The sequence below is a fragment of the Nomascus leucogenys genome, chromosome 8 (assembly GCF_006542625.1).
Source record: "Nomascus leucogenys isolate Asia chromosome 8, Asia_NLE_v1, whole genome shotgun sequence".
Taxonomy (NCBI): domain Eukaryota; kingdom Metazoa; phylum Chordata; class Mammalia; order Primates; family Hylobatidae; genus Nomascus; species Nomascus leucogenys.
This window is the reverse complement of record NC_044388.1, coordinates 704,385-720,805: the sequence shown is the minus strand read 5'-3', so window position 1 is coordinate 720,805 and position 16,421 is coordinate 704,385. Positions and strand designations below refer to the sequence as shown.

Sequence of the window (16,421 nt, the reverse complement as noted above, 5' to 3'; positions counted from 1 at the left end):
CTTGGTTAATATTTGTTGACTTATTCCAAGAAAAAGTCACCAAAAATCAAAATAATATGCCACCAAACAGGAGGTTCAACAGTTCACAGGTTTTTCACTGGAGACCCTGTAGGCCCTGCCAGGTGGGGCAGGAGTGTGCAACGGTTCATCCCTAGGAGTGCAGAAGTGGAGGGAGGGTTCCAGGTGGAGATGAGGTGGGATTCTCTCATCACCTAGAAGCCTTGGTGACAACCAGACTGGGCTTAAGGGGGGCAGTTGGGGGAAAGGACAGAGAAGGGACAGGGAAGTGATGAGAAGGGTGGAAGACAGGAGGGGTATTCCCGAAGGCCTCTTGGGCCAGTCTTCAAATTGGGAAGGGGGGTTAATGGGAGAGACTAGAACTGAATTTTTCTTCTCTCCTCATCCCCCAGTCTGCTCTTGGCTGCAGAACTTTCACCCGGGGCCACTGGCTACTCAGTGTACCATCCCCTGGGCTCAGGGTCTGTGCCCAGCCTCCTCCGCTAGCCAGCCTTCCTAATTTCCCCATTGCCGCCAGAAGCACTGAAGTCCGTGAAACAAGCCAGCCCCTGTCCCACTCTCAGACAGGTCCTTTTTAATCCTGTCTCAATTTCAGGTTCACCCCACACCTGCTCCCAAGTCCTGCTGATTCATTCCCTGCCTCCTGGTTCCTCACCGTCCTTTCTGCTTTCAAAACCTTCATTTGAAATTGCGCCTTTATCAACCAGCATCTGGAGGATCAGCAGGAGCTGCCTGCCAGCCTCCTTTGCCTCGGGCCCCTCTCTCTCTTTCACAATCAGGACAGCCATATTCATATTCCTTGAGCACTGTTTGACTGTGGCAGAAACACGGAGGGGCTGGCCGGGTTGCTTCCTGTTTGCTGCTCACCCTCAGGCCCAACCAGATGCTTGGCACTCACTGGCTATCTTTTCTTCCTCAAAGCCTTTCCCTTATATTCTTGCCAAGCAAGCCATATTTCTTTTCTTTCAAATTCTTACCAGAGACTCCCCTCTCTCAAGAAGGCTTCCTAGACTAAGGTGCATCTTGCTGCCTCCGTTTCTAGGTGTTATTTGTTCCCAAGTTTCTCTAATACCCGTGCTTTCCTCATGTGGGACTTCCCCACTAAATATCATGGAGAAGGGAGAACCAGCAGGCCCAGACGCTAGACCACCTAGATCCTGTTTCCTTCTCCTTCCCAATCCTTGAGTCTTGGTCCCCAAACTTCTGTCTCCAGAATGTTCTTCCTGGCCAATCCTGGCCTTCCAATCCCTGTTGCACCCCTCTGCCTTGAGATGTATGGCAATGCTATTTTGCTAGTCTGTTCTTCATTCTCTATCACGTGCAGAGCTGAGGACTGGGTTGCTTTCTTCCTTCAAATCTCTAACCTAGGCCTTAGGACCAGGTTGTTCAGGGTACAAGAGAATAAGCTGACCCCACAGGGCTGTCAGGTGCCACAAAAGACTTCCAACAGTCCTTCTCCTCCCTGGAGTGAGCTCACCCTTGTTCACCACATAGGCCTTTTACACAGCACAATTACAGCATTGAGCTCGACACAGAGACAGGCACTGCCCTGCACTTACCCTCCTGCTTATTCAAATCCTCACTCTCATCCCTATCAAATGAGAATGAACATTTGGGCTTTCCCAGAAGGGGGCAGAGGGCTGTGTAAAGAACTGAGTTTATCCAAGCTACGGCAGGGACACACCCAGCCTGGTCTTCAGCATCACTTCCAGGGCTGGAGATGTCAGAACACATCCGTGGGAGCCAGAAAATGTTAAGAAGAATACCATCACCATTTTAAATATTACTGCTTACCAAATCAAATCTTCTCTGTTTTACACAGAAGGAAACTGAAGCACAGGGAGGTCAAGTAACTTGACCAAGGTCACACAGCTAGAAATGTGGCAGAGGCAGAATTTGCATTCAGGCCTATGTATCTCCAAAGCCCACTCTCTTAACTGTGACATCACATTGTCTTGCATTTGACTGGTGCTTGGAGCTTTGCCAAAACACTTCATCTACACCTTCTCATTTGCTCCCCACCCAGGGAGTGTTTATGTGTTTTGGCTAAGATTATATATCGAAGTTAGTGACAGGGCTGAGTCAGCTGCCTGCCTCCATGATACTCACTGCCTCCCCGCACTGAGAGGCCCTCAGCCCTAGGGTTAGCGGCCCCTCCTGGTCCTGAGGTCTGTTCGAGGCAATGGTTGCATGGACTAAGTTCATGCTCATATTTCCTGTCCCCACTTCTTCCAGCTGAACTTGGGAAAATATGTTTCTGACCTCACAGGGCACCTGACACACATCAGGGTCTCCCCTTCTCTGCCCTGAGCTCTTCCATGCTGCTACGGGTAGGAGTCAGCTGTTCCGCCCACTGTAGGACTGTGGGCAGCATTACTGAGGTGAGGTCATCTTGAGCAGCCTAGTCTCCTGCACACTTCCCTCTTTCTTTTGAGGGTCCTGTCCTGCTCTCTGCCCTGGTGCCCCTGGAAGCAGCTTTCTCTGATTACCTCTGGGTTCCTAACGTGCATGGCACCATTAAGGAACTGGAGCTAGGGAAATGCCTGCAATGCTACTGGCTCCTGCTAGGCAATTGGAATCAAAACATCTTTCTTTCCTTTCTTTCTTTTTTTCTTTTATTTTCTTTTCCTTTCTTTTCTTTTCTTTTCTTTCTTTTTTTTTCTTTTGACAGAGTTTTGCTCTTATTGCCCAGGCTGGAATGCAATGGTGCGATCTCGGCTCGCTGCAACCTCTGCCTCCCAGGTTCAAGCAATTCTCTTGCCTCAGCCTCTCAAGTAGCTGGAATTACAGGCGCCTGCCACCATGCCCGGCTAATTTTTTTGTATTTTTTGTGGAGATGGGGTTTTTCCATGTTGGCCAGGCTGGTCTCGAACTCCTGACCTCAGATGATCCACCAGCCTCAGCCTCCCAAAGTGCTGGGATTACAGGCATGAGCCACCACATGTGGCCGGAACCAAAGCATATTTCAAACCCCTCACCTGACCTGGTTTTCATCATCACATGAATTTCCCTGTCTCATCCTTCTTAACCTTTCCTTTGATGGGAAGGGAGACAGCTCATCCGTCTGGAGCGGAGAATAGGGCCTGTGTGGTGCACATACATCTCTGGTAGAAGGCGCAAAAGTCCTCGAGGCTCTTTGGTGTGTCCAGAACTATGAACCTCACCCAGTGCCTGTAAATTCTGTGTGTGTGGGCCTGGGGGCAAGCTCAGAGCAGAGTTAACACCCTTTCTGAGAGTGCTACAATGGGTTGTCCGCTGCTAGAAGGGGTCTGTTGTAAGCTTTGCTGGCAAACTGACCACCCTCCACCCCCATACACAGAAGAGCCCCATCCTACCCTCTGCAGAGGTCTGGGTCTGCGATGATTGGCCCTGGGTGCAAGTAAAAGCTGTTTCTCCTTTTTATCAGCCTGGGAATCTGAACAACTGAGGAAATGGGGAAGTCGGTGACAGTCACAGTCATGAACACCCAACAGATTCCATTTCCCCACAGCAGGAGGCAGATCCCTCCCCACCCCAAAAGCCCCCCGGCTCGGGAGGGAATTCAAGCAGGGCTCAGACCGACCTCCACCGGCGAGGCTTCTCCTCCCTGTCCCCTTCTGCTCAGGCGCAACGTGGCAGGGCAGGAGGAAACCTCTCTGGAAGAGTTGCCGTACCAGAGCACATGGGGTGGCCCGATCTGGGGAGACGGGGCACAGAAGGAATGCAGGGCATGGGTGGGTGAGGGGAAGAGGGTGTGGAGCCCTGGCTCTGGCTTGTCCCCCTCTCACCCCTCCAAGTTCCAGAGGTCTGGGCTCCTCATTCATCTCGTAAGCGCCAAGGTGGAGGGGGGTCCTACCGAGGGAGGAGCTACAAGCCACCGCGACCAGCAGAGAGCGAAGGCAGGAGGGACCAGCCTGGCCCAGCCCCTTCATTTTACTGTCGGGGGTGGTGAGGAGGAAGAGGAAGAGGCGAAGGCTGGCGGAGGAGGAGGTGAGAGCGAGGACTCGGCAGAAGCGAGCTCCGCGGGAGGGAAGTCCGAGCAGTGCGGGAGCTGAGGGGGGCCCTGCCGGGGAGAGGGTCGCGGGCTCCTTTTGCCGCTTACCTGTCGCGCCGAGGCAGAGCCGCAGCCGCGCCGCGGGGCCGCTCCCGGGTTTCCCCACCGGACGGCCAGGAGGGTGGGGCCGGGGCGGGACCTACACTAACGCGCCCGCCCCGCCCCTCCCGGGCCAGGTGCAGCGGGTCCCGCCGTGTCCCCAGCCTGCTGCGGGCCCGGGAACTCCGGGCGGACCGGCAAAGGGGCGCCCCGGCTTCTCTGCGTCTCAGCCCGCCCCGGGGGTGCGGTCTTTGCGGCCAGGCTTTCAGCGCGGAAAAAGATTGGAGGGTCCTAGTCACCCCGAAGACGACAGGCATTAGCAGAGCCACGGGCGGCGGGTGCATGGAACCGGAATGTGCTGCGCGCCCGCCTGGAGCGCTCGGAGCCCAGAGGCCTGCCCCGGAGGGGAAATCGCGGCGGGGCAGCCATGGGCCCCGGGGTCCTGCCCCAGGTTTGCTTCTCGTTTGTGCTCCATCCAACAAGAGCTCGTATTCCGTGCGCCGTGAACGGTGTCAAGGGCTCCAGGTGCCAGGTATCAGCTGAATCCCAGCCCCAGCAAACTTTAAACCTACTGTGATTATTCCGAATGTACCGGGGAGGCAGCTGCTCACACAGCAGAGGGTGTTTCTCAAAGTGGGATCCCCCACCAGCAGCGCCAGTCAGAATCACCTGAGAACTTCTTAGAAATTTGGGCCGGGCGCGGAGGCTCATGCCTGTAATCCCAGCACTTTGGGAGGCCGAGGCGGGCGGATCACAAGGTTAGGAATTCGAGACCAGCCTCCAACATGGTGAAACCCCGTCTCTACTAAAAATAGAAGAAATTAGCTGGGCGTAGTGGCGGGCGTCTGTAATCCCAGCTACTCGGGAGGCTGAGGCGGGAGAATTGCTTGAACTCGGGAGGGGGAGGTTGCAGTGAGCCGAGATCACGCCACTGCACTCCAGCCTGGCGACAGAGCGAGATTCCGTATCAAAAAAAAAAAAAAAAAAGAAAGAAAAGAAATGGGCCCTACATATTCCGAAACTCGGGTTGGGCCCGGCGATTTGTGTTTTAAAAGCCCTCCGAGTGATTCTTGTGCATGCTCGACCTTGAGAACCCTGAACAATTAGTGGCAGGGCTGGAATGAGAATCCTGGTAAACCCGCCTCCTAAGCGGGTGTTCCGAATTACCCCGCCAGGGCCCGCGCAGCTCACTGGTCCTCCCCGGCGCTGCCTCGTGTGCTGCAATCTTTTGGGGCCTTAGCAACAGAGAAGGAGCGCGCATGACTCCAAATAGCCAATAATTTGAAAACTTTCTATGGTAGAAACTTCTACCACTAGTTCAGTTTCTCTTTTGTTTTGATATTTAAATAAATTTGTCTTTCTTTCTCTTTTCTTCCTCAGGGTCTCTTTCTGCTCCCCAGCCTCCCTCCTTTTTTCTTTTCTTTTTCTTTCTTTCTGTCTCTCCTTTCTTTCTCTTTCCTTCTTTCTCTTTCTTTCCTTCTCTTTCTTTTCTTTTCTTTTCTTTTCTTGCTCTACTGCCCAGGCTGGAGTGCAGTGGAGCTATCACGGCTCACTGCAGCCTTGACCTCCCAGACTCAAGCTGTTCTCCTGCTTCAGCCTCCACAGATGCATGCCACCATGCCCAGCTAATTTTTTTATTTTTTGTAGAGAGGGAGTTTTGCCATATTGCCCAGGCTGGTTTCAAACTCCTGGGCTCAAGCCATCCTGTTGCCTCGGCCTCACAAAGTGCTGGGATTAGAGGCATGAGCCACCGAGTCTAGCCATGAATTTGTATTTCTAAGACCCTAAGACCTGGAAGCGGGAGCATGAGTGAATAGAAGATCCTAGCAAGAAGACAGTTCTGACATGCACTGGGAAAGGCAGGGAAGCCATCCAGGTGTTAACAGGTGAATGAAGAAAGTAATCTTTGTTTCTAACCTGAGACTCCAAGGTAGGGTTGATCTATTCAGAAGGGGAGATGTTCTTTGATGGAGTCAGGAGAGAAGGCCAGCAGAGTGTGGAGAAGAAGAGTTGCCCAGCTTCACATGATCAGAGTGATGGGAAGGATGGACATTCTCCCAGGAGTAGAAAGGGGGGCATCCGCTCACTCTTGGCATGGTGCCCAACTCCCCTAACTCTAAGCAGCCTTCCACCAACTCCCTTCCTTTCACATTCCAGGCTATGGGCTTTAAGCTCCTAGAGAGACTTTCTATAGAGCTTCCTTGAGCATCCTTTAGCCCCTCTGTAGACTCTCTGGACTCTGATTCCACCTCACTGCCCCAGCTGCTTCTATTCTTGTCATGTGCCTTACTTGACAGCTGTCTTTCTCAGAATGAGGGCACTTCCTGTGGAAGACTGTGGGATGCTGCCCCTCACGTCTCTCTTGGGGCTGAACACTGCCTGTACAGGTCGGACCTACCGTCTTTGCTCTGTCCTTCCTCCACCTCTGCCCTGTGACCCTCAGGGGTTGTGTGATCCTGACCTGAGTCTTGCACCTTAGTCAGGACCCAACCTAACCTGAGGTGAATGGCCCCTATTCCTTCCCAGGACAGGGTCATGGCCATTACCCCCAGCTTGGTGCTCCTGAGAGGGCCGGGCCCAGCTTCCCAAGAAGTAGCAGCAGTCTGTGTTGTGGGTTTCGCATTCCGGAAGCAAATTACTCATCTGATTTTACTTCAGCTGACGCTGATTTTAAATATGACTTGGAATCCTCAGAATAATTAGCTGCCTAATTTGGAGGTTCATGAGTCCGCAGGATGTGTGACCCACCCCTAATGTGTCATGCACTGAGCTGTTCTCTCCTAACAGGAAGGACGGTGCAGGCTTCCTCTCCACCACGCCAGGAAGGTTTGCAGATGAGCCACCACAGAATAGTGACTGCAACTTCTGCCTCCGCTGGTACAGGCAACTTTTGAAAAATGTTTTTTTAGGCTGGGAGTGGTGGCTCATGCCTGTAATCCCAGCACTTTGGGAGGCTGAGGTGGGAGATGGCTTGAAGCCAGGAGTTTGAGTTCAACCTGACACAGCAAGACCCTGTCTTTACAAAAAATAAAAATACAACAGACACTTTGTTGTATTTGTATCAAGTGGGGGCCCACTTGAGGGTGGAGGGTGGGAAGAGGGAGAGGATCAAAAAACTACCTGTCAGGTATTATGCTTATTACCTGGATGACAAAATCATCTGTACACCAAACCGTTGCAACATGCAATTTACCCATGTAACAAACCTGGACATGTACCCCTGAACCTAAAAGTTTAAAAAACATATATGATAGTGAAAAAATGAAAATAAAATTAGCTGGGAGTGTTGGCATGTGCCTGTGGTCCCAGTTACTTCGGAGGCTGAGGTGGGAGGATTGCTTGAGCCTAGGAGTTAGAGGCTGCGGTGAGCTATGACTGCAATGCTACATTCCAGTCTGGGCAACACAGCAAGACCATGTCTCTGAAAAGTAAAAATTAAAAAAAACGGGTTTCTGTAAATGAAAAAGTTATACATAAATGAAATGGAAAATAAAAATGAGAAAGTTATATATGCACATGGTAAGAAGTCAGGCACTATGAAAATGTATACAGTGAAAGCTCCATTTCCCACCTCTCTAGACATCGTCTCTATCTCCAGAAACCTTGGGTCCAAGGTCCCATGCATATTCATGACTGAAAGTTCCCATAAGCGCTTCTGCAGGACATGTCTAGATTCTGTTAGCTGCAAAGACCCAGGATGACCCCTTCTCAGAAAGTCCTGTGAATTTCTTTTTTTTTTTTTTCTCACAATCTTATTTCTTGGCAGTTTTAGATTCGGGTTTTGGGTGTTCTGAGTTTCACTTTTCACATGAGCGTGCGTCAAGGGGGTTCTCTACCGTAAGGCAGGAAACCTGGAGGGGAGCAGAACAGTGGAAGCGTGACAAGGGCAGCTCTGTGAGGCCGTTGACACCAGCCCTGGCCTTTATCTAGTCTCTTCCTTCCACACGGTCCCTGGTGAGGGGATACCCACCTCTGGTGGGGCAGAGTGAGGGAGACCTGCCCTTCAGGGGGAGGTGCTGGCTCCACTTAGCTAGGGGAGTGTGCAAGGGATGCCAAGAACTTGCCAAGGAGGTTAGAAGGGAGGCCAGCTGGTCAACCTCCCTCTGTCCTATCACTACCTCTCATCTCACCCCCTCTCCTCTACTCTGAGGGAAACAACGGAGTCTCCCACTCCCTCCCTACCTCTTTGTTTCTTATCTGTGAAGTGCAGTTAATGATACCCAGGGTTGTTAATGAAGCTCAAGTGAGATAACACGTGAAAGTGTGAGAGTTTGTTCTTCTAAATTACATCTGCTGCACTACTTCTTTCCTCCTTATTCACACTTATTCCTCATCTCATTCCCATGCCCAGGAGAGAAACAGTCAAAGCGAGAAATGTTTTAGGGAACCCAAGCAGAGCTGCTCCTAGTTCTGCCATAATCACTCATGTGCTACAATTCACCCATTTCTGTGTGCCTCAATTTCCTCATCTGTAAAATGGATATGTTATTTTTATGATTGGGTTGTTAGATTAAATAAGCAAAGTGCTTAACCCAGCATCTGGTACACAATAAGAAGTCAGTTGAAATTCGGATGTTAGTCACGATCATATTAGCTGTTTTCCTTCTTTCCTTCCTCCATTCCTCCCTTCAATAAAATGCTGTTAAAGTGCTCCATGTGTTAGCCTCTATGCTAGGTCAGGTGTGGAGATACAAGGATAATAAGTCACGTCTCTCTCATCCAGACACCCATAGTTTGTCAGGGGAGCCTGATATGAAAACGACTATGAAGGAGCAGGGCTAGGACTAGGGTAAGGCGAGCGAGGGCACTTCTCTTGAGTGCAAAATGTAAGGGAGCATCCAAAAACTCAGTAACCAAGATAAATAATACTTTAATGCAATATTTAAAAAATATCAAAATTAATCCAAAAACTCAGTAACCAAGATAAATAATACTTTAATGCAATATTTAAAAAATATCAAAATTAATGCAAAAAATCAGTGATGGACAAAGTATCAAAAATTTAAAATAAAGAATCAGCTGGGCGTGGTGGCTCATGTCTGTAATCCCAGCACTTTGGGAGGCTGAGGCAAGAGGATCACTTGAGCGCAGGAGTTTAAGACCAGTTTGGGCAACATAGTGAGACCCCATCTTTATTTAAAAAAAAAAAAAAGGATAGTTTCCTCCTAAGCCATATTGAAGCCTAAGGAAAAAAGAAAAATATGTATCCTCATACATATTTTTCTGTATTTTTTGAATGGTTATTTTTTCCTAGCACATTAAAGTAGTTGAAAAAACATTGAGAACTTGAAACATAGGTGTATTAAAACTCACAGCATTACTTTAAATATTTTATTTATTCCAAAATGGAATTTATTATGATTTTACTTCAGCCTTAGTTAATTTTTTTTTTTTTTCAGATGGAGTCTCACTCTGTCGCCCAGGCTGGAGTGCAGTGGCGCAATCTCGGCTCACTGCAACCTCCACCTCCCAGGTTCAAGTGATTCTCGTGCCTCAGCGTCCCGAGTAGCTGGGATTACAGGTGTGTGCCACCACACCCAGCTAATTTTTGTATTTTTAGTAGAGACGGAGTTTCACCATATTGGCCAGGCTGGTCTTGAACTCCTGACCTCGTGATCTGCCCACCTCGGCCTCCCAAAGTGCTGGGATTACAGGCGTGAGCCACCACGCCTGGCCTCAGCCTTAGTTAATTATAATTTATTTAAGATCGTCACTTGGTCAAGGGAAATTGTCAAACGTGGCAGTCTTACAATTCAAAATGAAATAAGCAAAACAGTTAGTTTTGAAAATATGACTGATGAGTTTGCTTGCCTTAAAGCCAGGAGCTTGTATTTTTCCTTTTGCCTCAAGCTCCAATTTGGCTTAGCATGGCATTGGATTGGGACATGGACAAAGAACATAAAGAGAATAGAGAGGAGAATAAGAGAGAGGGAGAAGGGTTGAAAGAGTCAGGTGGGATGGGGAATATATTATTTTTCCTAATGATCCAAATATCACATTATCAATGTGCAAAATTTCAGATGCACAGAAAATCACAAAAAAAGAAGACAAGTTATCCATAATTATGTTACCTAGAGATAGCCAGTGTTGCTATTTTGGTATGATATAGTCTGCTCTTTTTCTATGCATATATGATTTATATGTACATATGTATTTCATCAATTCTAAGATGCATTTTTAAAAATCTTTAACATTTCTGAAATTGGTATTATCTTAAATTGATGGTGTTATAACTTAGCAGTGTTGGATAATGCCTGTAATCCTAGCACTTTGGGAGGCTAAGACGGGAGGATTGCTTGTGTCCAGGAGTTTGAGACCAGCCTGGGCAACATAGTGAGACCCCTGTCTCTATAAAAAGTACAAAAATTAGCCAGGCATGGTTGTGTGTGCCTACAGTCCCAGCTACTCGGGAGGAGGCTGAGGTGAGAGGATCTGTTGAGCCCAGGAGGTCTCAAACTCCTGAGCTCAAGTGATCCACCCACCTCAGCCTCCCAAAGTGCTAGGATTGAAGCCATGAACTACTGCGTCCAGCTCGAGTATCCTTATTTTTACAAGTGAGAAGTTTATAAGCACAGCAGGTCCCTGTAACTGCAGTCTGAGCACTTAGCCACTACTTTTTGCAAGTGTGTGTCTCCATTTATTCAAGTCTCTAGTTTATGATCCTCAGAAAAGTTTTCTAGTGTTCTCTCTTCCTAATCTTTACAGCTCTTGTTAAAATGATTCCTTGGCATTTTATATTACCTATTTTAGGAGGCTCTTGATCAGTCTTTCTTTTGTATAACCGAAGCCTCCTATTATCATACAATTAATAAATGTTCCTCTCTTGGGATTGTCAAACTGTAACTATGGACTTTCTACTTAAATCACACAAGATCATCTCCTTAAAAGCAATCAAGTGCCCAAGATCTGTCTGTACCTTTCACAATAATTTCACAATTGCAATGAATAAAACATCCAAATGCTTGTAAGATTTTGCTGTGAGAGCTTTTTCTGCTCAAAATTATGATTTCTTATTTAATATCTCTCTTCAAAAGAAGAAACATATGCACATTTAACTTTCTGAAACAGTTAATTGGATTTCAATCTGACAATTGTTTTGCCCAAAGAGAGGTAATAAAAGGGGCTATAAACTAACTCCACAGAGCAAACAATCCTCCAGCTAAAAGCAAAACCTGTTATCTTCCCCTAAAAACAGAGAAGTTTCTGTTTTCTTTCCTTTTTTTTTGAGACGGAGTCTCGTTCTGTTGCGCAGGCTGGAGTGCAGTGGCGTGATCTCGGTTCACTGCAATCTCTGCCTCCCGGGTTCAAGTGATTCTCCTGTCTCAGCCTCTGGAGTAGCTAGGATTACAGGCGTGCGCAACCACGCCCAACTAATTTTTGTATTTTTGTAGAGATGGGGTTTCACCATGTTGGTCAGGCTGGTCTTGAACTCCTGACCTCAGGTAATACACCTTCCTTGGCCTCCCAAAGTGTTGGGATTACAGGCGTGAGCCACCACACCTGGCCGAAGTTTCTGTTTTCTTAGACATTTGAAAAATCACAAACTTCATTAGGATTGAAGTCTATCTGATATTAATATTGCTTTGGATTTTAAGTAAAGGAGAGGTGATAGAATAACTCATTGGTAGATGAGTCCAGATGTCTAATGTCCTCTTAATATCCTAAAATGTTTGCCTCATTGCTTATTAATTCCCATGGAATCTTATTTACTTATTTTCAATAGGTGGTATGTGCATATGGCAAAAAAAACTAAAGCTCAAAAGTATAGTGAAGAGGGAGTCTCCGTCCTTCTCCCATCCCCAGTCACCTAGTTTTCCTTCCCAAAGGCAGCCACTGTTACTGATTTCTTTTGATTCTTTCTAGAAACAGTTCAGAGGAGTCACCCTGATTTTGGCAAGTACCTTAAATAGCAGCTTCTTCATTTTTTTTTTCATTACATTGCCTACAATGGTTAAAGTTATTTTAAAAGTAGTCCACTTACTGAGCTCTCTTTGTGGCTCTGACAGATTTCCAGAGGATTCTCTTGATTTTCTAGGTAGACAGACATATCGGCAGCATTCAATTTTGGCAAAGTGAAAACAGTTTTGGAGTGAGACCTTGGTTGAATCTTGATTCTTCCAGCTGTCTGATCTTAAATCCAGCCTTTAAAACATGTTGGGCCGGGGTGGTGGCTCACGCTTGTAATCCCAGCACTTTGGGAGGCTGAGGCAGGCAGATCATGAGGTCAGGAGATCGAGATTATCTTGGCCAACATGGTGAAACCCTGTCTCTACTAAAATACAAAAAATTAGCTGGGCATGGTGGTGTGTTCCTATAATCCCAGTTACTTGGGAGGCTGAGTCAGGGGAATCACTTGAACCTGGGAGGTAGAGGTTGCAGTGAGCTGAGATTGCGCCATTGCACTCCAGTCTGGTGACAGAGCAACACTCCGTCTCAGAAAAACAAAAAACAAAAAACAACCATGTTGGCACTGTCCAAAGGTAGCACGGAGGTACAAAGTGGTCCCTCCGCCTGGGTGTGGTGGGTGGAGTGGGCAGAAGCCACACAGACCCAAGCACTGCCCCTTGGCCCTCTCCTGGGTTTGTTCCACCTGGACCTGCAGATAAATCCAGAGGCCTTTGATCTCAAGGATTTCTAACCACCCAGAGATCAGGAGGAAAGACTGCAAAGGAAGCCCTAAAGTAGAATAACCTTTTCTTTCTCCATGAATGGAATGTGAGTTATGTTTGCTGAAGGCAGATTAAAATAGATTTTATTGTTTGAAATCAGGAATTTACAGACACTCTTTGAAGAGCTACTATCAGCGAAGACCTTTAAATCCCCCACTGTGGTAGTGGGCAAAATAGTCACGTACAATTGTAATGTGTATAGATGTGTATAGGTTTCCTCAGAGTTGGGACCCACTGCCAGGCAGGGAGTTGGTGGTATTTGATGCTGTTGTTTGGGGAGGAGTGGTACTAAGAAAAAAAACCATGGTTAGTGAGGAAAAAACAAAAAACACAAAACACACCGTCAGTTGCCCGTAGAGTTATATCAGTTTGATGGGCTACCCCAGAACACCTCAGGGGCCTGTGAATCCTTTAACCACTCAGTGGAAAAGGTGACTAGGGGTATAGATTGTCTAGTTTGTTTACATGACATAACTTTTTTCCAACAATACTTGAGAGGAGTGTGAATGAACTCCTTTATTTATATATATATATATTTTTTTATTTTTTAGACAGGGTCTCACTCTGTTGCCCAGGCTGGAGTGCAGTGGCACCGTCACGGTGAAACGGGAAAGGTTCCCTTGTCCCCCTCACAGGGAGTGCAACAAGGGGAGTGGCTTGCTTCTTTAGGGCCCGGCTGCTGAAATCTCTATGGAACATACAGATGGGCAGGTTGTGGGGCTCTGATCCCACGGCAGTGTCTACCTTTGGACAGTGCCAACATGTTTTTTTTTTTCGTTTGCTTGTTTGAGACGGAGTGTTCCTGTGTCGCCAGTTAGTGTTTACAGCTCCTGAAGCCCCAGTGGGCGTGTGCTACCGTGGACTCTTTTAGTTTTGCCATCTGGAGGCGGCTGTGCTAACCAGCTGGATTAGACCCTCTGCCTTATCGCGAGGTTTTCTGTATCCCAGGTTCTTGCCTTGGTGTACTGGAAAAATCAGATCATATGTGGGCTTGGAGAATGAGTGCAAGGTTTTATGGAGTTTAAGTAGCTCTCGGTAGATAGGGGAGCCAGAAGGGAGATGGAGTGGAAAGGTGGTTTTCCCCTGAGTTGGGCTGCCCAGCAGCTGGGCTCTCCTCTGCCTCAGGCAGACTCTTATGTCTTTCCGTGGGCCGTTGGCCTGCCGGCATGCTGGCATCTGCCAGCGCATGTCAGTATGCTCTTCCACCGGTGTATTCCTCTGGAGGTCCAGCTGCCTGTGCGTTCCTCTGCTGATCTGTTCCTCTCGACGTCCAGCCGCTTGTGTCTCTGCCCGCTAGGGTCTCGGGGTTTTTATAGGCACAGGATAGGACTGTGGTGGGCCATGGTGGTTTTGGGAAATGCAACATTTGGGCACGAAAACAGAAATGCCTGTCCTCACCTAGGTCCATGGGCACAGGCCTGGGGGTGGAGCCCTAGCCAGGGACCATGCCCTTCCCTTCCCAGCACTTCCCTGCCCGCCTCCCATATCAACTCCTCACTGCAGCCTCAACTTCCCCAGGCTCAAGCAATCCTCCCACCTCAGCCCCCTGAGTAGCTGGGACTACAGGCATGTGCAACCACACCCATCTAATTTTTCTATTTTTTTTTTTTTTTGTAGAGATGGGATCTCCCTATGTTGCCCAGACTGGTCTCAAACATCTGAGCTTAAGTGATCCTCCTCCCTCAGTCTCCCAAAGTGCTGGAATTACAGGCATGAGCCACAGTGCCTGGCCCCTTCATATCTTAACCACCAGGAGAAACAGACCTGAAGTGATGCCTTGATATATGTGTGTTATGCAAGACTAGAGTAAGATGCGACAGGCATATATTGTTACAACAGAGGGTGAGTTCAGACTTTGAAAAGATACTGGCTTCACTCACTAATCACCAAGACTTGCAATATCCTGGGATTCAGCTATTGTTGAAGGGAAGCAATTCCAGGTTTGCCAAACAATTGAGTGACTTGAGGGGTGCAAAGCTAGAAAGCTTCAAGAATAGAGGGAGAAGAAACCCTGCTGTGCTGAGCTTCAGACTGGACTTTCAGAGCCCTGAAGGGCTCTCTGTGCTGTTATCCTGTCCTGGCATTTGCTACCCCAGTGAACTCACAGGTGCTAAATTTAAAGGCTAAAGTGAGGCCTGGCACAGTAGCTCACGCCTGTAATCTCAACACTTTGGGAGGCTGAGGTGCGTGGATCACCTGAAGTCGGGAGTTTGAGACCAGCCTGGCCAACATGGTGAAACCCCGTCCCTACTAAAAATACAAAAATTACCTGGGCATGGTGGCGTGCACCTGTAATCCCAGCTACTTGGGAGACTGAGGCAGGAGAATCTTTAGAACCTGGGAGGTGGAGGTTGCAGTGAGCTGAGACCGCGCCATTGCACTCCAACCTGGGGTACAAGAGTGAAACTCCATCTCAAAAAATAAAAAATGAAAGCTAAAGTGGTCAGGGTATTTGACTCCTAGCCATTTATTTGTCCCTTTGCAATTAATCTAAGCACAATATGGTGATTCCACTCTCCTTGCCAGTGATGGGCAAAGACGGGTGTGTTCTGGGGGTACTTGCCACTTATCCTGTTCTTCACAGCGTTATCCCATGGCCAGATGCTGTGGGAGAGGCATGTCTCAGTATGGGACTGGGGGTCCCTGATAGAATCCTCCCCAGTGAAAGGAGAGACTCTGAGAATGACTGCATGAAGTCCCCCAGTTAGCTGGCAGTTCTGTAGTCATGGGTAAGTTGTTTAGCCTGTTTTCGTTTTTCTTTTAAAGGACAATTATATAGAGTCTGTTGTGAAATTTAGATTAGGTAACAGATGTAAACTGCTCAGAACAGTGCTCAGAACATAATGAATGCTCTGTGTTCAACAAGAGCAATAGCAACAACCACAGAGGCACTCCTCGCTACCTCCGGGGACGCCCAGGATACCCGAACTCTACTGAGTTGGGGCCACTCAAGCCTGAACAGAAGGATCAGTGGAGCCAACATGTGAGTTTCTTGATATGTGCCTGTTACTCCACCAGAAAGCATTACTTACTCATTTCCAGGGTTTGGGCAGGAGCCATGACAGCCTGTTGATGAGCTTGGCTGAATCATGAAATTTGGCCTGGGTTTGAGGGTGGGCAAGAATGGCCGCTTGGATCCTGCTCAAAGTTCTTTCATTTTAGGTTTACTCCCAAAGCAGCTGAAAGCAGTGCACAGGATAGAAATGAAACAAGGGTACATTTAGGTGGGTGGCTGCTGCTTCCCATGGCCTCTTGTGTCAACTCCCAGAGAAGCACCCCTCAGAGTCTGCCAATGTTACCATTCAGTGGGGGGAGCAAGATGTTTGCCAGACTGGAGGAGCAGAGAACAGCAGGTTCACTGCCTTTATACCCCAGCCACATGGCACCCAGAAGCAATAAGAACACCTGTTTTATTTAACACCCAGCAATAATTCTGTTAATCAAGCCATGTCATCCAGGTCTAAAGTCTAAGCCTTGAGATTCTTCCCATGTCAGCCTTGGGGCAATCATTCCTTATCTGTACCTTTGCCGTAGGCAGGGTGGTTGCTAGCATTGCTAAAAGGCATCCTTTCTGTTGGGCAGATGCAAAGCTATACATTAGGATGCTTGCTTGACAAGCTAAGTGTGTGCAAGCACACAAGTTGCACAACCACAGGTGGTGG

General features: G+C 48.1%; 1 protein-coding gene across 2 annotated transcripts in view; it reads right to left on the bottom strand.

Moving 5' to 3' along the window:
• GALNT6 (polypeptide N-acetylgalactosaminyltransferase 6) overlaps window positions 1–4,205 on the bottom strand; it is a 40,062-nt gene extending 35,857 nt beyond the window's left edge. Inside the window, exons 1-2 of one of the 2 annotated variants that reach the window (XM_030816533.1) lie at window positions 4,100–4,205; window positions 3,354–3,441 (exon numbers count right to left, since the gene is read on the bottom strand). The gene's annotated coding sequence lies outside the window, so the exon portion shown is untranslated. Of the gene's footprint in view, window positions 1–3,353; window positions 3,442–3,785; window positions 3,909–4,099 lie in introns of those variants that run through there. The other variant, XM_003252125.3, reaches the window with a different exon arrangement.
• Window positions 4,206–16,421: the final 12,216 nt, after the last annotated feature.